A 23,853-nucleotide genomic window follows, 5' to 3' on the forward strand; every position below is an offset into this window, starting at 1 on the left:
CACAACTGCCTGTATTTATTGAACTCTGCCTGCTGGACCCATGGTTTGAGACAGATCCAGGATGGAGTGTCATGCACTCCACCCCTCCTGTCACCTGACTGCACCTGTCCATAACCTGTAATACATGACATTAATGGAAGGGACTTCACCACCCACTGGAGACTTGAAGACAGAACCTCACCCAGAGAGCTAGCATGTTAGTGTGTGGTTAGACAGCCAAATCCTTAGAATAGACCATAGAAATAGAATACAATGACATGTTAGTTCTGGGACAGCTGAAGTTGTACCAAATATCTTTATGCTCCTTGTTCTGTGGTTGTACTCTACACACAACTTATTTGCATTTGCTAGGTAAAGTGTAGGCTACTGTCTTTATAAGCAAATCAATATGATAGCCTATTTACAGCAGAAAATCGTTTGTCTTTGTAACACAAACATTCCCATTGATTTTTTGTTGATAAATGTATCTACACTCAAGCTGGCCATGTTTGTGCAATGTCCATCTGTAGCCTACACCTGTAAGGATATTAGTTCTGGGATTTGGGATCTAAAGATCTAACAGCAGACATAAGGAGAGACGAGACAAAACTAGCCAGTTATAGAATATTGTGTTGACAGCTGAGCTGACTGAAAAACGCAGTTGTTAATAGCGCTTTCACGGTAACATCTTTACATTACGTGATAAAACTTCAAGTTGCAAGCTACCTTCGTAGCAAGGTGTTGTAGAACAAGTGTCTCATGAAACACATTCCAGACACTGGTACTTCTTGAAATACAGTATCAGCTAGCTAGTTAGGCTAGCCAGCTGTAGCTATCCCCAAGCTATGCTAGCTAGCTGTTGTCAGGTTGGCTAAACACAAGGTCAGCACAGGCTTTAGCCTAAATATTGAACTGAGTCAGTCAGGAGGGGAGAAGTCCTCAACTTCAAAACTTCTCTCCATAGCAAAGCTAGCTTATCTTACCTCGCTGTCACTAAGTTACTCACTACTGCCCTTGTTTGTTTGTTTGTTGTGATTGAATGGCAAAGATACACCCAATAAACACCCACATTAAACCACACCCCAAATACAACTCTCGTTTGGGCTTCAGTAATGGCCACTGTATTTCTTAATGAGCACCGGAAGAAACACATGCGGAATCGGTGAGTGCAGTTCACATTTAATGAGGCAGTCTAGACAACGCAGGTGAGTGCAGGTAGGCCTAGACAGAGCAGGTTTTTGGTGGTTGGCGCCCTGCCCCACTATTTATGTTACTGTTTTCATAAATGCAAATACACCCAGTGTGTTTATGCAAATGAGGGATCTTATTATCATTTTTACACAAAATATAAAAAAATACCTGATACCATTACAAAATGTTTATATGACTGCATTCTATGGAAAACAAAGTGACATTTGAAAATAAATTGAATACCTGAATTCCCACCAAAATCTTTGAACTGAATTCATTGTTTGTCCGTGCGAGTAAAATGTTTTATGTGCTATAATTCAGTCAATATTTGATGGAATATCTTCATCTATTGTCCAACTGTTGCATGTATTAGAATTGGTTTTAAAACCTTTTAACAATTTTGATGACTGTTGCTACTATTAGCAACCGGCTGTTCCTTATCACTCTTAACAGCAGCTATAATGCATGGCAGATATTTATTCAGGGAGTGATTTAATGCTTATGAAAGCATTAAGAACCACTAATTGAAGCAAAAACTGCAAAATTGAGAGATTATCACGGTAGGAATACTCATGACACAGTTGAGAAGTTCTGGAGAGACAAAGTGTGTGCAGGGTCACAGTATGACAAGCAATAACCTTCCCCTTTAACCTCTCTCTCTCTCTTTCTCTCTCTCTCTCTCAATTTCAATTTCAATTTAAGGGGCTTTATTGGCATGGGAAACAAATAAACAGTAAACAATACACTCACAAAAGTTCCAAAGGAATAGAGACATTTCAAATGTCATATTATGTCTATATACAGTGTTGTAACGATGTGCAAATTGTTAAAGTACAAAAGGGAAAATAAATATGGGTTGTATTTACAATGGTGTTTTTTCTTCACTGGCTGCCCTTTTCTTGTGGCAACAGGTCACAAATCTTGCTGCTGTGATTGCACCCAATGGATATGGGAGATTATCAAAATTGGATTTGTTTTCAAATTCTTTGTGGGTCTGTGTAATCTGAGTGAAGTATGTATCTCTAATATGGTCATACATTTGGCAGGAGGTTAGGAAGAGCAGCTGAGTTTCCACCTCATTTTGTAGGCAGTGTGCACATAGCCTGTCTTCTCTTGAGAGCCAGGTCTGCCTACGGCGGCCTTTCTCAATAGCAAGGCTATGCTCACTGAGTCTGTACATAGTCAAAGCTTTCCTTAATTTAGGGTGAGTCCCAGTGTTCAGGTATTCTGCCACTGTGTACTCTCTGTTTAGGACCAAATAGCATTCTAGTTTGCGCAGTTTTTTTGTTAATTCTTTCCATATATTAACACACTTTCTCTCTACCGCACGTGCTGTCTCGGCCTCTGCTCTGCTATGCTATGAAAAGCCAACTGACATTTACTCCTGACGTGCTGACCTGTTGCACCTTCTACAACCACAGTGATTATTGAACGTTTGAACATCTTGAAGAACAATCTGGCCTTAATGGCCATGTACTCTTCAAATCTCCACCCGGCACAGCCAGAAGAGGACTGGCCACCCCTCAGAGCCAGGTTCCTCTCTAGGTTTCCTCCTAGGTTCCTGCCATTCTAGGGAGGTTTTCCTAGCCACTGTGCTTCTACATCTGCATCGCTTGCTGTTTGGGGTTTTAGGCTGGGTTTCTGTATAAGCACTTTGTGACATCTGCTGATGTAAAGTAAAGTGCTTTATAAATACATTTGATCGATTGACTCTCAAAAAATAATGGTACACTACAGTGTTGTTTCCTGGGGTACAAAAAGGTCAAAGGTACACTGCACAGGGACACATATGAATTCACATGGTACAGTTTGGTACCTTGTAGGTATAATGGGAAATTTTTCTACCCAATATTTTGAATATAACGTAAGATCATCACTGATGGGGACATTAGCATATTTGGCATGGTCAAATATCTGTGCATTTGTGCCAACCGTCAGTGAAAATGTTGTAGCAATTTAAGTGTTTGATGGTTATGCCGATGCAAATTAAGCACCTTGTAATGGGAAATTGTAATTGTATGTGTGCACATAATTGAGTATGTGACTAACCTTGTGAAACAGTCTCCTATTATCATCTCCTGTTCTTGGTAGTATAATCCTGTGTTGCAAACCAGATGCACCTGTGTCCTTGTATAGATCAAAATGGAATAGTTCTGCCCAAGAACAGAAACTATAAAGATATGTGCTTAACACCCAATGCTTTGGGTGTCAGCACTGCACTGTGTAACTCTGTTATTCTCCTGAGCTCAGAAAAATAAAGAGTCTTAGTTTGACTTGGAGTATAGACTTGGAGTAAAATAAAGAGTCTTAGTTTGACTTGGACTCCAGCAAATCCTTATTTTATAATATCCACCACAATTTGGCACCCCAGACGGGACTGGTGTATCGTTGACCTGCAGCTCCTGTGGCGCCGAGGGTAAACTGCCATCAGAGGCTCACTGCGCTGTGAGTCTAGGGTAAATTCCTCCTCGTCAAACGGGGGAACAGAGAGACCTGCCTGATGTCCACGGGAGTTGAGGGCCAGCGATCGCTCAGTCGATATTTTACTAAGCTGGTGAGTCATCATTAGAAGATTCTTTATGAATGTAATCACTTTGCGCTAAGTGATAGAGAAAAAGCTCATTGAATTAAGAGGAATTGTGCATTCCTAAATCACTTTGTGCTAAGTGATAGATCACTTTGCGCTAAGTGATCGAGAGCATGCTCTACCGCATAGTGCGATGCGGGTGGACCGGTTAGGACGTCATGTTAGACTAGAATATCAGGTTAGGGATAGACTTATTAACCAGTGGACAGGAATAACTGTTTCTCATACAGTTGAAACTAAGTATCATAGCAAAACTGTGTTTACTTTTTATGTAGGTAAGATACCAATTTGGATTAGTTCTCCAGTGGTTCTATTACAAATTAGGCAATATTTTAGCAGCCATGCAATTACATGGTTTAGGTTGTAGGAACTGATCACTCCTCTATTTTGTGTGTGTGAGTGTAAGTGAGATAGGAACTCAAGATGGGATTGGTGTCAGAAGTGTGACGCTCTACCACTACAAACTGAGTTTAATGGCGTCACGAAAAAGGATGTGTGATTCTGTCTGGGGAGAGCATCAGTGAAGGTCTGCGAAGGAGACACCGGTGGCACTCTCCATGGGAGAGTGAGGGAAATTCCTGTCCAACTAAAGACGAAGTGGACCCACCCTGACCTCCACTGATGACTGTCTGGGGGAACACACCAAATTCACGAATCTGAACAGGACAACCCACTGAATTTCAGTAAGTCAATTTACAACCCATTGCATTTCAGTAAGTCAATTTAAATGAATTTGTATTGAAAATAAAAGTAGTGACAAGGATTCTAAATCCCAGAGAGGGGATTTGGTGGGGCTAGTGAGAGCCCAGTTGGCACTACTGTTTGTAGGCATAGGATAAATGTCTATGTAGCCTGAGAGCTATGAGTAGTGAAAATAGAGAAGTGAGAGTTGAATACTGTACAGTGGTGTGTTGAACATGCATGTATGAGAGAATATTAAAATATTAAAACCTATCCTAACCAGAAACCGTGGATAGATGGCAGCATTTGCGCAAAACTGAAAGCGCGAACCACCGCATTTAACCATGGCAAGGTGACTGGGAATATGGCAGAATAGAAAATTGTAGCTAATCACTCCGCAAGGCAATTAAACTGGCAAAACATCAGTATAGAGACAAAGTGGAGTCGCAATTCAACTGCTCAGACATGAGACGTATGTGGCAGGGTCTACAGACAATCACGGACTACAAAAGGAAAACCAGCCACGTCGCCAACACCGACGTCTCACTTCCGGACAAGCTAAACACCTTCTTCGCCCGCTTTGAGGATAACACAGTGCCAACAACACGGCCCACTACCAAGGACTGTGGGCTCTCCTTCTCTGTGGCCGACATGAGTAAGACATTTAAGCATGTTAACCCCCGCAAGGCTGCCGGCCCAGACGGCATCCCTAGCTGCGTCCTCAGAGTAAAAAAAAAAATAAAAAAATAAAAAAATAAAAAAACATTTAAGGAGATATTCAATCTCTCCCTATCCCAGTCTGCTGTCCCCACATGCTTCAAGATGGCCACCATTGTTCCTGTACCCAAGAAAGCTAAAGGTAACTGAACTAAATGACTATCGCCCCATAGCACTCACCTCTGTCATCATGAAGTGCTTTGAGAGACTAGTCAAGGATCATATCACCTCTACCTTACCTGTCACCCTAGACCCACTTCAATTTGCTTACCGCCCCAATAGAGCCACAGACGATGCAATCGCCATCACACTGCCCTATCCCATCTGGACTAGAGGAATACCTACGTAAGAATGCTGTTCATTGAGTATAGCTCAGCATTCAACACCATAGTATCCTCCAAGCTCATCATTAAGCTTGAGGTCCTGGGTCTGAACCCCTCCCTATGCAAATGGGTCCTGGACTTCCTGACGGGCCGCCCCCAGGTGGTGAAGGTAGGAAACAACATATCCACTTCGCTGATCCTCAACACTGGGGCCCCACAAGGGTGCGTGGCCAAGCCTGTACTCCCTGTTCACCCATGACTGCGTGGCCAAGCAAGCCTCCAACTCAATCATCAAGTTTGCAGACGACACAACAGTAGTAGGCTTGATTACCAACAATGACGAGACAGCCTACAGGGAGGAGGTGAGGGCTCTGGGAGTGTGGTGCCAGGAAAATAACCTCTCACTCAACGTCAACAAAACAAAGGAGATGATTGTGGACTTCAGGAAACAGCAGAGGGTGCACCCCCCTATCCACATCGACGGGACCGCAGTGGAGAAGGTGGAAAGCTTCAAGTTCCTTGGCATACACATCATTGACAAACTGAAATGGTCCACCCACGCAGACAGTGTGGTGAAGAAGGCGCAACAGAGCCTCTTCAACCTCAGGAGGCTGAAGAAATCTGGCTTGGCACCTAAAACCCTCACAAACTTTTACAGATGCACAATTAAGAGCATCCTGTCGGGCTGTATCACCGCCTGGTACGGCAACTGCACCAGCCGCAACCGCAGGGCTCTCCAGAGGGTGGTGCGGTCTGCCGAACGCATTACCGGGGGCAAACTACCCACCCTCCAGGACACCTACAGCACCCGATGTCACAGGAAGGCCAAAAAATCGTCAAGGACATCAACCACCCGAGCCACTGCCTGTTCACCCCGCTATCATCCAGAAGGCGAGGTCAGTACAGGTGCATCAAAGCTGGGACCGAGAGAATGAAAAACAGCTTCTATCTCAAGGCCATCAGACTGTTAAATAGCCATCACTAGCACATTAGAGGCTGCTGCTGCCTATTGAAATCACTGGCCACTTTAAGAAATGGAACACTAGTCACTTTAATAATGTTTACATATCTTGCATTACTCATCTCATATGTATATACTGTATTCTATAATATTCTACATGCCGCTTTGTCATTGCTTGTCCATATATGTATATATTCTTAATTCCATTCCTTACTTAGATTTGTGTGTATTGGGTATATGTTGTGAAATTGTTAGATATTACTTGTTAAATATTACTGCACTGTCGGAGCTAGAAGCGCAAGCATTTCGCTACACCCGCAATAACTGCTAAACACGAGTATGTGACAAATAAAATCTGATTTGATTTGATTTGATTTGAATAAGTGTGAATGAGGAGAGCGTGGATTGTTAATTCTTGGACTGTAAAGGACAAGATTAATAACCAATAAAATGAGTGTGAAGCAAATAGTGAATATCTAACGGAGATTGGTTATAGTATAAACAGTAAATGTTTGAGTGGATTAAAACACAAATGATGAAAGAGTGGAGGGAGGACAGTGGCCTCCCTGTTAACAGAAGTTATCATGTTTTGTTTTGTCTGTAATTTAAAACTTTTTGTTCAACTGGTAAAGTAACGTTAGTCAATCTCCATTGAGGTTATAGTGCATTTTCCAGTAAGTGTTTGGCAATTTACCTGGAAACTACTAGTTAGTAAGTTATTATCAAATTCACAGTAATTTAATGGTAAAACATTGCAAGTAACCTACAGGACACTTGCTGCCCCTAGCAATCCTTGCCAGTAACCTACTGTGCCTTCGCTGACTCTTCTGTTGACAACATGCGCAACACTTGCTGATTGGCAGCATAATGTAGCAGTGGTAGCCTATGAAAAGATTGCGGGTGTATCTTGTTGGAGGCGTGGCTTTATACTAACTATTTTTGGTCTCCCATGAGAGAGAATGTCATCCCAGTTAATATGATCTGAGGTATTCTGTTCTCAATTTTGCAGCCTTGTTAAAGACTGCTGTAAGTGTATGAACCCAGAAATAGTGAAACAATGTTATTGTAATACTCACTTCCCTACCATATGATCAGGTCACTGAGTGTGATGGATTAGTACAGTAAATTATAGTGAACAGTAAGTTACAAACTTCCTTGGAAGCAGCTCTTACAAATGTTATAGAATTGACAACTTCAAAAGAGGTCCTCAAACTTGATCAAAACAACAATAAAACCACTTAAACTGGTAAAACATTCAGACTGATTGGTTGGCACAAATACAACATATTTTAGACCATGCCCCCAAATATGCTAATTGCCCCCACCAACATTTAAAAGTGCAGTACAGACTGGTGGAAATTTGTCCTTTGGTCTAGAGTCCAAATTTGAGATTTTTGGTTCCAACCGCGTGTCTTTGTGAGACGAGGTGTGGGTGAACAGATTATCTCTGCATGTTTATTTCCCACCACAAAGCATGGAGGAGGAGGTGTTATGGTGTGGGGGTGCTTTGCTGGTGACACTGCCTGTGATTTATTTAGAATTCAAGGCACACTTAACCAGCATGGCTACCACAGCATTCTGCAGCGATACGCCATCCCATCTGGTTTGGTTTTAGTGGGACTATCATTTGTTTTTCAACAGGACAATGACCCAACACACCTCCAGGCTGTGTAAGGGCTATTTTAACAAGAAGGAGAGTGGGATATTATTCCATCTACTGATGTCGGATTTAATTGATTTGAGTGTTCTGTTAAATTGCGTGAAGCAGCATGACAACGTGAACGCGATTGGTTGACAGTCTGCTGGGTGGGGCGTTATACATTCCTTAATTCATTGGATTCCTATCTCCTTTCTATAATATATCTGGCAACAACACCTTGCAATGCACCCTGGACTAAAGAGGCAGACAAATAGGAAAAAAAGTTGCTGGACCCTCCGTTAAATTACACATTTCTCGAGGTAGGAACATCGCAAAATTATGATCAATGGCTCATTCGAGAGAAGACATCCTCCCGAGTTATGACATCGGCCAGTATTGAAATCTGACATGTATGATAGACGTTTTCTCTATCTAAAAGTCGTATTCCTATTGACTTCCAGTGTAGTGAGAGCGACTTTATCACGGTGCTACGTCATACCAGCCAGATTTCTGCCTGCTTGAACGCCAATAACTCAGATACACATGAAAACATGAAATGACCCAGGGAATCGATAGAACATCACTCAGAGATGCACAAAAACAATATTACACTCAAAATGGGTGAAACTTTCCTTTAAGTTCAGTCTTGACTTTGGAAAGAGTAATAGCTACCTGGTCTGAAAAGAGTGTTTGTTGAGAAGGCTCTAACGCAGTTAACATTTCCAATTCTGATATCTTCTTTAATTGTGATTTATTCAACCCAAATGCAAATGAAGTTGCATTATTTTTTATAAAACCTTTGGTGGCATCCCATAGAATCTGAGCTGACAGATATAGGTACATGGGTCACTGGCATCCTGGGAGAACATACTGGGGAGGGTGGAGTAGGGAAAGTAGGGATTGCAGTGACAGTCAATGCGCTTCTCATCCTCTATCTGTCACTGGATGCCCTCTATGGTGCTGTGGAATGAAAGCTGTCTAGACTTCACACATAGCCTCCCTCACACAGGCATGTACACACACAGCCACATGTACCCAAGTGTACATTTAGGCACCATTGTATTGACCAGTGTTTCCCAACTCCCATCCTCCAGTACCTCCAAGAGCACACATTTTTGTTGTAGCCCCTCACCTGATTCAACTCATTGAGGGCTTGATAATTAGTTGACAAGTTGAATCAGGTTTGCTTGTCCGGGGCCACAACAAAAATGTATGCCGTTGGGAGTACTCGAGGACTTGAGTTGGGAAACACTGGTATAGACCATGCACACACACGCTTATATACACTGACACACACACATTTGAACTGATTACATAGTTAGGCCAACACTACAGGATGGACTATCGGCCCTCTGTGAAATGGCTTGGCCAGTGGTTATATCTTTCAGTTGATGCTTCCATCATTTGACATGATGCCCCTCCTAAATGTGATATTGAGGGCTGCCTTAGGGCCAGAGTTGGTCTCTAAGCATCATTGTATTCACAGAAGAAACTAATTTCACAGCCCATTAGACATGTGAAAACCACAATGGCAAGTAAACAAACAGTGCACACACACAGAGAGACAGAATAGCTGCCTGGTGCACGATAACCAACAAACACTGATTTATAAACCCATATGCTCAAACATTGTGAAATGGACCTTGTTTCCTTAAGTGTATAGGTTGAGATCTCGATTTGGGCAGTATTTGCTACACAGTAGCTCTTTTTCTTATCGTCAAATACAATTATAGAATGGTTTTTAGGTGTACTAAAAACCTACTACAGCCAGATAGACTCCCCTCACAGGTACCTGTAGATGCTTCCAGTTTTCAGAATAAGAACTTTGTGTGCATTGTCAGTAGTAAGGTCTCAAACAAAGACACTGTGTAAACATGCTATGGTATGTTTGATTAAATTCCAGCCTAAATCTTCATGAATTACTGATGTACAGTGGGGTAATGACATGATATGAAGCAGGCTGTCACTTCCCCCTGTGCCAGAGGCCCCATTAGCTTCTACAAACACACTTCAGGGGTGGCATTTAAAGAGCTTCCTCTCTTCCTCTCTATCCCTAATTTTCTCTCCTTTAAATGTACGGAAGGTAAATTTAGATCTCCTCATCAATGATTCTATGTCCTAATTGGCTCTAGCTCTGATCAAACCCTTCCCTTCCATCACTCACATCACTTATTTTCTCTCTCTTTCTCTCTCTCTTTTATTGTCCGTCTTATCCACTCCACCAATCCACTTGTCCCATAATCCTCTCCGTCTGTTGTGTCCCTCTCTTGACTAGCCCCAGACTGTAACTCAAGGCCCACAATGGCTCAAAAGGCTCACTGACATGCGTTTCATTCTCCTCTTCTGTTCTCTTTTCACCTTTCACACAAATGTCTGTCTTTTATCTTACTTTCTATCTCTCTTCAGGGTCACAACGTTTGATGGGGCGATTGATGTGCTTTTTCACTCAACCCCCTGTTGAATAAAAGGACAGTTTGAGGTCACTGCCTATCTCTGATGCCATGCAGCACTACGATCTCTGACACTGGCCCATGGAAAGATATCCCTCTCTTCTTCTCTGTTTCTTCTTACTCTCCATACTATCTCCCTCTCTGTAATTTTTCAATTTTTTCCCCACTCCGTCCGTGTCAATGCATTTTATTTAGGGAGTATGTATGTATGAGTCGCTGGGTGACGTGTAGCAGTGTTGTGGCATTTTAAATGGCAGAGTCTCAGTTTTGTTATCCACTCCAGCTGATCTCTCTGCGGCACTAATAAGGTCAGCCTCACGCTGCATTTCAGCCTTCAAGGGCGATGCAAACTGGGGCTGAATGTATGGTAAATCAGAGCTTAAGCACATCCTAATCTAATTCACAATGGCTTTATTGACTAGGTGCCTGGGACTAATATTTTAGTAGTTTGTGAAAAAGTAAATAAAGCCTCAGGGGGAAAGATCAGTCATCTTCAGAAAAACTCATCCACTCCTCCTGAATGCAATTTATTTGAGTAGATAGTTTTATTAGTATCAATTCAATAATTATTTTCTATTGTCTTTGTGGGATAACTCATCTAGCTCCTTTTATTTATTATACATTTTTATTGAATTTTAAAACATACAATCTACCTGCAGTGAAGCCGCTCAACATTTACATTACATTCAGTCATCTGGCAGACACTTCCATCCAGAGCGAGCTACAGGAGCAACCAGGGTCAAGCACCCCGCCCAAGGGCACAAGGACAGATTCCCCACCCAGTCAAATGGGGCCGAACCAGCGAGCTCTCGGCCACCGGCCCAAACTACCAATCGCCAGGCCACCAACCATCCAAGATCCCCCCCCACAATTCCCCTTGAGAGTTGCCCCTCAACCATCCAAGAACCCCCCCCCCATAAGCCCCCCCAAAAAAATAATAATATTTTTTTCAATTTTAGATTAATGTTATGCTTTTTCAGCCATTACTGAACCTGAGACCAGAAACAGACTACCTGAGGGCAATACCAGAACAAATGGTCTATTGATTTTGTACCCTCGCTACAAACTCTGCGGAGCTGCGATGGTTGTATGCCCCAAATATTCCACATTTTGTTGGTGGCAAGAAATCTGTACAATAATTTTAGTTGAATCTTGGGTTGTTTTATATACTGTATCAACTCATGGAATAGGTACATCAAAAATCTCTTCCCAGCTATTTTGCAATCTGAATGGCACAGCTGTCAACATCCTGGTCCTCAAATGTAACTGGTATATTTTCCTATTTATGCTATTATTGTTCCTCCGCCAGTTTGGAGCCTTTATATTGGACAGACAGACCAGTTCCCTACTTCCTGCCTCTGCCACCTGCCTCCTCCATTTTTGGGGTAGTGCTGTAATCAATTGGTTGTAATCTTGGATTGAGCAGACCTTCCCATACAACTGCTATAGCGCCATGAAATACATAATTCTACCATTCCAATTTACAATATAATTTAAAAACAGAATACCCTTCTCAAACATATTTTCCATAAATACAGGTATTTTATCAACAAGCACATTTGAGTTCAACCATAATATTTGTTGTAATATTTGTTCTATCTTTTCTGGTGGATGAAATTTTAATTGTAACCAGCTCTGCATTGCTTGTTTGAAAAAGAGATGTACTTTGAACAAGGTTTCATTTTCAATTAATCGAAATTGCAAAATTGCAATTTTTAAACAAAGGATGAGCTTTTCTTAGTAATCTACTTCAGAACCATTTTGGGTTGAAGTAAAACTTTTGTGTAGGTGAAGCTTTTAGAGAGAGGTTTAATGCTTTTATATTTAATAATCTCAGCCAACCCAGTGCATATTCATTATATAGACAGGCACGCTTTATCTTGTCTGGTTTAGCATCCCAGATAATGTAAAATATTTTTTTCTCATATTATTTGAAAAACAAATCATCAGGATTAGGCAACCCCATAAGTAAGTGAGTAAACTTAGATATGACTAAGGAGTTAATCAGTGTAATTTTTTTCGGTAAATAGACAGGTATTTACCTCTCCATGTTTGCAGGATCTTGTCTATTTTTACTAGTTTTCTATTGAAATTCATTGTGGAGAGCTCATTTATATCTTTTGTGATATGAATACCAAGTATGTCTACGTCACCGTCAGCCCATGTTATAGGTAAACTGCAGGGTAATGTAAAAGTTGTGTATTTTAAAGATCCAATACATAATATGGTACACTTATAATAATAATAATAATAATAATATGCCATTTAGCAGACGCTTTCATCCAAAGCGACTTACAGTCATGCGTGCATACATTTTTGTGTATGGGTGGTCCCGGGGATCGAACCCACTACCTTGGCGTTACAAGCGCCGTGCTCTACCAGTTGAGCTATCATAATTAGGTTTTAGTCCAGAGGCCAGAAAAGTTATATAGATCTTCAATGAGACATTGCAGGGATCTAGCTTGTGGACTTAACATAAAACTTGAGTCATTGGCATACATGGACATCTTGGATTTTAAGCCTTGGATTTCTAATCCTCTAATGTTGTTAATGATCTGATGTTAATAGCTAGCATTTCGATGGCCATAACAAATAAATATGGTGATAGCGGACACCGTCATTTAACTCCTCTTGACAGTTGAAAACTCGGAGAATTAGCTGCTATTTACTATTTTACACCTGGGGTTGCTATACATTACTTTTACCAATTGAATAAGAAACTCACTGAAATTGAAAAAATCCAGGCATTTATATATACAGTGCCTTGCAAAAGTATTCAGCCCCCTTGGCATTTTTCCTATTTTGTTGCATTACAACCTGTAATTTAAATTGATTTTTATTTGGATTTCATGTATTGGACATACACAAAATAGTCCAAATTGGTGAAGTGAAATGAAAAAAATTACTTGTTTCAATTTTTTTTTACTAATCAATAGCGGAAAAGTGCTGCGTGCATATGTATTCACCCCCCTTGCTATGAAGCCCCTAAATAAAATCTGGTGCAACCAATTACCTTCAGAAGTCACATAATTAGTTAAATAAAGTCCACCTGTGTGCAATCTGTGTCACATGATCTGTCACATGATCTCAGTATATATACACCTGTTCTGAAAGGCCCCAGAGTCTGCAACACCACTTAGCAAGCGCCACCATGAAGACCAAGGAGCTCTCCAAACAGGTCAGGGACAAAGTTGTGGAGAAGTACAGATCAGGGTTGGGTTATAAAAAAATATCAGAAACTTTGATCATCCCACGGAGCACCATTAAATGCATTATTAAAAAATGATAACAATATGGCACCACAACAAACCTGCCAAGAGAGGGCCGCCCACCAAATGTCACAGACCAGGCAAGGAGGGCATTAATCAGAGAGGCAACAAAGAGACCAAAGATAACCCTGAAGGAGCTGCAAAATTCCACAGTGGAGATTGGAGTATCTATCCATAGGACCACATTAAGCTGTGTACTCCACAGAGCTGGGCTTTATGGAGGAGTGGCCAGAAAAAAGCCATTGCTTAAAGAAAGAAATAAGCAAACACGTTTGGTGTTTGCCAAAAGGCATGTGGGAGACTCCCCAAGCATATGGAAGAAGGTACTCTCGTCAGATGAGACTAAATTGAGCTTTTTGGCCATCAAGGAAAACTCTATGTCTGGCGCAAACCCAACACCTCTCATCACCCGAGAACACCATCCCCACAGTGAAGCATGGTGGTGGCAGCATCATGCTGTGGGGATGTTTTTCATCGGCAGGGACTGGGAAACTGGTCAGAATTGAAGGAATGATGGATGGCGCTAAATATAGGGAATTTCTTGAGGGAAACCTGTTTCAGTCTTCCAGAGATTTGAGACTGGGATGGAGGTTCACCTTCCAGCAGGACAATGACCCTAAGCATACTGCTAAAGCAACACTCTAGTGGTTTAAGGGGAAACATTTAAATGTCTTGGAATGGCCTAGTCAAAGCCCAGACCTCAATCCAATTGAGAATCTGTGGTATGACTTAAAGATTGCTGTACACCAGCAGAACCCATCCAACTTGAAGGAGCTGGAGCAGTTTTGCCTTGAAAAACGGGCAAAAATCCCAGTGGCTAGATGTGCCAAGCTTATAGAGACATACCCCAAGAGACTTGCAGCTGTAATTGCTGCAAAAGGTGGCTCTACAAAGTATTGACTTTAATTTTTTATAGCGGTTCACAATTTTGTGGGCCCCTCTCATCCTGCAATGGTATCAGAAGTCTGATGGCACTATGGTGTGATAAGAGCATCTGCTAAATTAATTAAATATAATTGTATATATAAAAATGGACATTTGCAAAGCATGCTGAGTATTATTCTAATGAGCTCTGCCCAACACAAGGCCAATAACACCCAGTCTGCTTTGCAGTTCATTTTGGTATGTTCATTTTCATGTATACACTTACATTTAGGACATTTAGCACAGGGTTTCCCAAACTCGGTCCTGAGACTAGTCAGGGTCAAGGGAAAGATGAACGTAGCAAAGTACAGATAGATCCTTGATGAAAACCTGCTCCAGAGCACTCAGGACCTCAGACTGGGGTGAAGGTTCACCTTCCAACAGCACAACGACCCTAAGCACACAGCCAAAACAACGCAGGAGTGGCTTCGGGACAAGTCTCTGAATGTCCTTGAGTGGCCCAGCCAGAGCCCGGACTTGAACCCGATCTAACATCTCTAGAGAGACCTGAAAATAGCTGTGCAGCGACGCTCCCCATCCAACCTGACAGAGCTTGAGAGTCTCTGCAGAGAAGAATGGGAGAAACTCCCCAAATACAGACGTGCCAAGCTTGTAAAATCATACCAAAGAAGACTCAATGCTGTAATCGCTGCCAAAGGTGCTTCAACAAAGTAAAGGGTCTGAGTAAAAGGTCTGAATACTTATGTAAATGTAATATTTATGTAGTTTTTAAAATATATATATACACTACCGTTCAAAAGTTTGGGGTCACTTAGAAATGTCCTTGTTTTCCATGAAAACATACAGGAAATGAGTTTGAATAGGAAATATAGCAAAATGCGTAGGAAATGTAGTAATTGACAAGGTTAGAAATAATGATTTTTAATAGAAAATGAATTGGGTCCTTCAATCTTTGCTTTCGTCAAAGAATCCTCCATTTGCAGCAATTACAGCCTTGCAGACCTTTGGCATTCTAGTTGTCAATTTGTTGAGGTAATCTGAAGAGATTTCACCCCATGCTTCCTGAAGCACCTCCCACAAGTTGGATTGGCTTGATGGGCACTTCTTACGTACCATACGGTCAAGCTGCTCCCACAACAGCTCAATAGGGTTAAGATCCGGTGACTGTGCTGGCCACTCCATTATAGACAGAATACCAACTGACTGCTTCTTCCCTAAATAGTTATTGCATAGTTTGGTGCTGTGCTTTGGGTCATTGTCCTGTTGTAGGTGGAAATTGGCTCCAATCAAGCGCCGTCCACAGGGTATGGCATGGCGTTGCAAAATGGAGTGATAGCCTTCCTTCTTCAAGATCCCTTTTACCCTGTACCAATCTCCCACTTTACCACCACCAAAGCACCTCCAGACCATCACATTGCCTCCACCATGCTTAACAGATGTCATCAAGCACTCCTCCAGCATATTTTCATTTGGTCTGTGTCTCACAAATGTTCTTCTTTGTGATACGAACACCTCAAACTTCGATCCGTCTGTCCATAACACTTTTTTCCAATCTTCCTCTGTCCAGTGTCTGTTATCTTAATCTTTTCTTTTTATTGGCCAGTCTGAGATAGGGCTTTTTCTTTGCATCCCGGAGTCGCCTCTTCACTGTTGACGTTGAGACTGGTGTTTTGTTGGTACTATTTAATTAAGCTGCCAGTTGAGGACCTGTGAAGCGTCTGTTTCTCAAACTAGACACTCTAATGTATTTGTCCTCTTGCTCAGTTGTGCACCAGGACCTCCCACTCCCCTTTCTATTCTGGTTAGAGCCAGTTTGCGCTGTTCTGTGAAGGGAGTAGTACACAGCGTTGTATGAGATCTTCAGTTTCTTGGCAATTTCTCGCATGGAATAGCCTTCATTTCTCAGAACAAGAATAGACTGATGAAAAGTTATTTGCTTCTGGCCATTTTGATTCTGTAATCGAACCCACAATTGCTGATGCGCCAGATATTCAACTAGTCTCAAGAAGGCCAGTTTTATTGCTTCTTTAATCAGCACAACAGTTTTCAGCTGTGCTAACATAATTGCAAAATTAGCCTTTTAAAATTATAAACTTGGATTAGCAAACACAACGTGCCATTGGAACACAGGACTGATGTTGCAGATAATGGGCCTCTGTACGCCTGTATAGATATTCCATTAAAAATCAGCCATTTCCAGCTACAATAGCCATTTACAACATTAACAATGTCTACACTGTATTTTTGATCAATTTGATGTTATTTTAATGGACAAAAAATTGCTTTTCTTTCAAAAAACAAGGAAATGTCTAAGTGACCCCAAACTTTTGAATGGTAGTGTATATGTGCAAAAATGTCTACAAACCTGTTTTTGCTTTGTCATTTTGGGGTATTGTGTGTAGATTGATGAGGGGAAAAAACGATTTAATCCATTTTAGAATAAGGCTGTAATTTAACAAAATGTCGAAAAAGTCAAGGGGTCTGAATCCTTTCCGAATGCACAGTAAATTCATGTTTGTTCAAGGTCATCTTGACAGATTCACATACAAACCTAATCCCCATGCCTTCTCCCCTTTGTATGTCACCTATTTTACCTTTCACCTTATTCATCCCTCTGACACGTTGACACATCTCATAATTTATTTGGGTTAACGTCTCACCTGTTGAGATTGAAATAGTCGGATATGGACTGACAGTAGTTTTTCCATGCAATTGGCGACAGATATTCATGCGAATATTGTATAATCCACATAAAGAAAATATGTGAATTTTCCCGCCAGTGGTAGCCTATGTGTCACGACTTCCGCCGAGGCTGCCTCCCCTCCTTGTTCGGGCAGGTTTCGGCGTTCGTCGTCACCGGCTTACTAGCTTCTGCCAATCCCATTCTCATCACTCCACTTGTCATGTCTTGTCTTGTCAATCATACACACCTGGTGCTCATTCCCCTAATTAGTATGTGTATAAGTGTTCCCTCTGTTCTCCTTGTCTTTGTGAGTGATTGTGTCATTGTGAGAGCGGGTAGCTTGGTTGAGCTACTCTTCCATTTGTTTGCCAAGGTGGAATATTTCCTTTGTGATAGTTTCGTTTTGAGGCTGGGTGCGTTTTATTTATGTAAACGGAATAATCTCTGGACTTCAGTGTTTTACCTCCTGCGCCTGACTCCTTTATTCACACCTCGTCACACTATGTTTCCACCAAATGGCCTTGTTGCTGATAAAAATCAGTGCGTGATGAGGTAGTGCACACACAATGTACTTGTTGGCTTAGGGTTTCATGTACCGAATAAAAATCTCAAGTTGAATGTGTTTCCATCGCATTTTCAACTCTACCGATAGTTTTGTCACAAAAACGATTGAGTCAAATAGCAAATGTGCCTACTCTGGTCTTGGCACCTGCACTCTACATTTTAGTCATTTAGCAGACACTCTTATCCAGAGCGACCTACAGTTAGTGAGTGTATACATTTTTCATACTGGCCCCCCGTGGGTATCGAACCCATAACCCTGGCGTCGCAAACGCCATGCTCTACCAATTGAGCAACACGGGGCCACAGTGTGGGTAAACTGTGCGGGTTGCAGTGGCGGCTCCTGAAAAAATTCTCAGGGGGGGCAATTTTTCTGATGATTTAGGTGACCTACACACATTTAAAAAAAGATATGTCCAGCAACAACATGAAGACAGGGGCAGCATATAAGTCAATACCAGAAGCATTTATTGACTGATCTCAAAAGTGTTGGCTTACCAGGGTTGGTGGAGCCCTCAGTTTCATCTTTGCCTCGTAGCTAACTCAAACACTCCGTAAAACTTCACACACTGGATTAGCCGGCTGAGGATGTGGCGGTTCTTGCTAATGTCGTAGTAAATATATTTGTTATAGTGAATATGGAATATGATATGTTGAGTAAAATGTTGTGCTAAGATCTATTTAGGTCAGGAGCTGGTTATAAGTTCTGTTCTATCCAATAACAATGGACAAAAGGGTCCTATCTTGTCAGCCTTGTCAGCAGGTGGCCAAGGACAACACCCACGCCATAGGCCTCTCAGTTCTTCCAACTCACGAGTTCTTGCTCTGAGGACACACACACACACACACAAACACACACACACACACATCATCACTGTTAAACACACACACACACACACACACACACACACATCATCACTGTTAAACACACACACACACACACACAAAAAATCCCTCTCTTAGGCTGAACATTTGAAGACAGAGAACCCGACTCAGAGCCAATGCAACAGTGACAGTAGCCTGGAGGGGGACCTCGCCCAACTCATCAGGACCAATCAGAAGATCAGAACTACTAGATTCAACCTACTTCATTTATTGCATAAAATGTCTGCACAGTGCACACAATGTTTCGGGCTCTCTTCAGATAATAATAATAATAATAATAATATGCCATTTAGCAGAGCGCTTTTATCCAAAGCTACTTACAGTCATGCGTGCATACATTTTTGTGTATGGGTGGTCCCGGGATCGAACCCACTACCTTGGCGTTACAAAGCGCCATGCTCTACCAGCTGAGCTACAGAAAGTGGATACTCATGGATGCGCATCACAATTGTAAAATGTCAACACAATTGGAGACACCACGTCATTTTTGGAGACATGTTATTGACAGTAAACTATTGTAGATGCGACTGCTAACTAAATAAAACATTTTAGCTGGCTAGCTAATCATCTTAGCTAAATGTGGGGCAAACAATTCAGTTATTTACCGTTAATTTGAGGGATTGGGGTGAAAGAAATCGAGTTACATAGTGATACTTTACGATATACTGTATTGACAATATCGCAATATTTTAGCGCTAGTTGGCTGTACCTGCACCAAAACACCATTATTGTTCCTTCATAGCTTGTTCTCAATCTTTTCACATTGGGAGCCAATTTGTTTTCAGCACTTTTATTTCCATGACTGATCAAAACTCGTTCTCATGGCTTTCTGATCCCTCTGCAACAGACATATGGTGCGCAATAAAATCACAGTATCGAATCGTAATACGTATAGAATCGTGAGACTCGCAATGCATATATCTTATCGTGAGGTTTCTGGCAATTCCCAGCCCAAGTTCATTTGCCACAACAAATCTCTTCGCGTAGCAAACGCGATGTCTTCTCCAAAACGGCAATGTGTCTCCAGCAATGTTTACTTTTTTGACGTTCTATGGCATCTCCACTTTCCAAGCATATATGACCACATGTAATATTTTGGTAAGTGATGCAAATAGTGAACTATGAATAGGGCCAGGATGTAAAATATATGTAGCTGCAGCAATTTCTCTTATCTGATATGGTAAGTAATGGGGCTTAATGTATAGCTCCCTAAGAGTTTGACGAACGGGTCCGTGCACGCGATTCCAGATATCTTTACCTCTGAATAAACTGCCTTTATTATACCATATCCACCCTGTCCAAAGTCTCTACTTGGTCTCAGTTCTCCAGTAAACTTGTGATTATCAACACTAACCTCATCGTTGTGGCGGCGGACAGCTAGCCTGTATCCCTCATCCAGTTGAGTGGCAATGTTATTTTTTCGTTCGTACCAATTTTTTGGAAAATCCTCGGGTGTAGGACTTTCCGCCTTTAGTAGAAACCTGTTGAATTATTAAATTTGGTCTGGGAGGTCCTAATTGTTTCGTTGCCAATTTATCTTCATTTGTTCGCCGACAAAAAGGAACTTCTTTCAAAGACACAATCCGCTCTTTTCTTAGTTACGTTCATGGTTACGTTACGTATGACGAAAGCGCGTAAGTGCAAGCCCTCAGACACCCATAGAGATTGTATTGAAAGCTCTGAAATTTGAAAAAAAAATAGATTTTACATGGGAGTCTATGACAGACTTCTGGGCGATTTTCAACCTGACTGAAATCGCCTAAAGAGGAGTGGCCATTTGAAGCAATTGGACATTTAGTGGCAGTGTGGCACTGTGGCAGATCAGACGTCTAGATTACAACACTGATAACTACTGTTGCCGTGATATAATTGATTAGAAAAAAAATCCCTTCCTTTTCCCGTTTGGCAGTGCGTCGCCCATATCGCCCTATTGAACAGGCCGCCCCTGGCGGGTTGTCTAGGCTATATGATGAGATTATTATGGATAATTATCTGTCAGCATTTATAAAATTGTATGAAACTGGTGGAATCTTTTTTTGTCAGTAAAATTACTTATGGAAGAAATGGCGGTGGAAACGCCATTATGCAAAAATATTAATATAATAACCATCATATCAAAGTAAACTTGGAGTCACGCGATGATACCATGCAGTTTATTAGAATACATATTAAATAAATTATGATGAACTTCACAGGGTGGTGAAAGTGCACTATGATCTTGATGCTCCTTTCCAATAAATATCGAGGGTCTTATTCTGGTGACATGATGATCTATGCTTGACTCCCATTTGACAAATAAAAATATTACGGATTTTATCCAGAATAATCTCATCCAGTGGCGATTTTAGCATGTCAATCTTGGTGGGACAAACAAAACAAAAAAAAGGGGGATGCTTGCCAGCAAAGCCACTACACAACACAACACTAAACAATACATGAATTGCACTATAACGTGACAAACGGTGCCCAGAAACGGTTAGGGTCTACATAAAGCTGTCTCAACAGCAGAGTCCCAACAGCAGTCCCAACACCTTACAACTACTACACCTGGTTATCAGTGGAGCCTTGTCTGGCAGCGAAACAGTTCATTCAGACTCATTTACTGCCTTTAAAAAAACATCGCTGATATGGCTGACTTGCTTAAACAAATGTGGTTTCTATTGACAATTGATATGTACAAACTATGGCATAAGGGGACGACAAGCGGATAAGAGGCAATCCGTAATTTCGATTAAGACATTAATGAGCGAGCTAGGGTGGACGTAGTCAATATAACTATTTGTTCAGCACTTTTGAAATGTACAGCAACAGAATTCAGAACATGGGCTGTTCTTACAGTGTTCTCCCTGGCCTGCTGGCTCCCCTACCTCTGCGGAAGCATAGTTCCCGCTCAGCCCAGTCAAAACTGTTCGCTGCTCTGGCACCCCAATGGTGGAACAAGCTCCCTCACGACGCCAGGACAGCGGAGTCACTCACCACCTTCTGGAGACATTTGAAACCCCACCTCTTTAAGGAATACCTGGGATAGGATAAAGTAATCCTTCTACCCCCTCCTTACCCCAACCCAATCCCCAACCCCCCCAAAAAAATATATATAAAAAATAAATAAAAAATAATAATGAAATAAATAAAAAATGATAAAATAAAAAATAATATATAAATAAAAATTAAAAAATTAAAAAAATAACATTGTGAAGTGGTCATCCCACTGGCTATAAGGTGAATGCACCTATTTGTAAGTCGCTCTGGATAAGAACGTCTGCTAAATGACGTAAATGTAAATGTACACCAAGTCAGAACCGTAGGATAAATAAAGGGGGCATATAAGCAGACAATGAAAGCTCTTACAATATTCAATTATTACATTTCTCTAAAACAGGTTATAGGCTACATGTGCACCACCAAGTCACTATGCGAAATTAAGAGGGGAAAATAGACCAAATTATTAGGGTGAGGCACTTGGGCTACTAACAGCTTACTACACAACATACACTTAGTATTACTTTCTTAGCTACAGTATACATATCTCCCTGGCATATTACATCATTTATGCAGCAGCATACAATACATTCTTGGACTCACCTTGTTGTGCTGTGCTCACTTGAACAGGAAGGTGTCGCAGCAGTCCTTCGTTGGCAAATTATGTCATCAAACTTTTTCATAAAAGTCTGGCATTCTCTGGATTTATGGCGCTTTCAAGACAACTGGGAATTCTGAAAAAAAACAAGGTCAAATCATGATGATGTCAGTGATCTTTAGGTCAGTAGCTTTAGAAAGAGGCCCGAGTTCCCGACTTACAATTCCGAGTTGGATGACTGTTTAAAAACGTATTTTCCCAGTCTGAGCTTGTTTTTTCCAGAGTTCCCAGTTGTCTTGAACTCACTGAAGTCAGATTTCCCAGTTCGCAGTTAACAGTTGTTTTGAGTGTTGCAGAAATCATGTTGGATTGACAGCATGGCCAATGTTGAATATTTATCATTTTAACTTGGAAAAGAGACCCTTCATCCCAGACTTGGGACCAAACAGCCACACCACTGAATAGCAGGCTAGTGATTGCTTTGCAATGCTTGCAGTTAACCACTCATTGTTGAATTTGCGATTTCCAACTTGTTGTGTAATGTTTATGTCCAATGGCCAATGAGCACCAATACGTTTTATCTATAATTTCTCTTCATTATTTATCTTCATATGACAAGGTTTAAAAAGAATTTGCCAGTAGATTGTCGACTTGGTTCATGATGATGACTGCTAGCTAAGCTTTTGAAAGTATGATGATGACATGATCAGTCCAATCAAAGCTACTGTAGATATAACGTGATTTGAAGTCATTTTATCTGTGGCCAATGACCTTGAGCCTTCTTGGATGGGCACTTCTAATGTAACTCTATGGCAGCACCCAAGGGGCTTGAATTTTCGAGCTCTACCCTTAGATTCAGCGGTGAAGTAGTGTCCCCATGAGCCAATCACAGCGCAACTAGAGAACATTACCCAATCACGGCGCAACTAGAGAATTTTACCAACCCCTACCCTCCGTATTTTCTGCTGGGTGCCCCACCACCACAGAAAGCACTGAGCTAGGCTGAAACACCTGCATTTTCGAGCTGCCTTACTCAAGAAAGCAAAAAAAGAGAAGATGTTTGTATGCAGCTTTATTAACTCAATAACTCAATATTTTTTTGTATTTTACATTGTTTGCAAACTAATATGTGACAGGTATTAATGCCAAAATAACATGCACATTTATTTTTTTAGGTACAAATGTGGGGCTCAAAACATGTAAAATAAATGCCCTGAATGACGGGTGATCATGTAGACTTGCCTACCCGCCCAGCCTACCTGCACTGTAAGCTATCTGCAAGCTGTTGGTTATAGAGCACATGCCAAGACCAGAGTAGGCACATTTGCTGTTTTTGTGACAAAACTAAAGGTACAGTTGAAAATACGATGGAAACATATTGAACTTTAGGTTTTATTCTGTACATGAAAATGTAAGCGAAAATGTGTGAACTACTTCATCACGCACTGATTTTTATCCGCAAAAA

The sequence above is a fragment of the Coregonus clupeaformis genome, chromosome 10, assembly GCF_020615455.1.
Source record: "Coregonus clupeaformis isolate EN_2021a chromosome 10, ASM2061545v1, whole genome shotgun sequence".
NCBI classification, from domain to species: domain Eukaryota; kingdom Metazoa; phylum Chordata; class Actinopteri; order Salmoniformes; family Salmonidae; genus Coregonus; species Coregonus clupeaformis.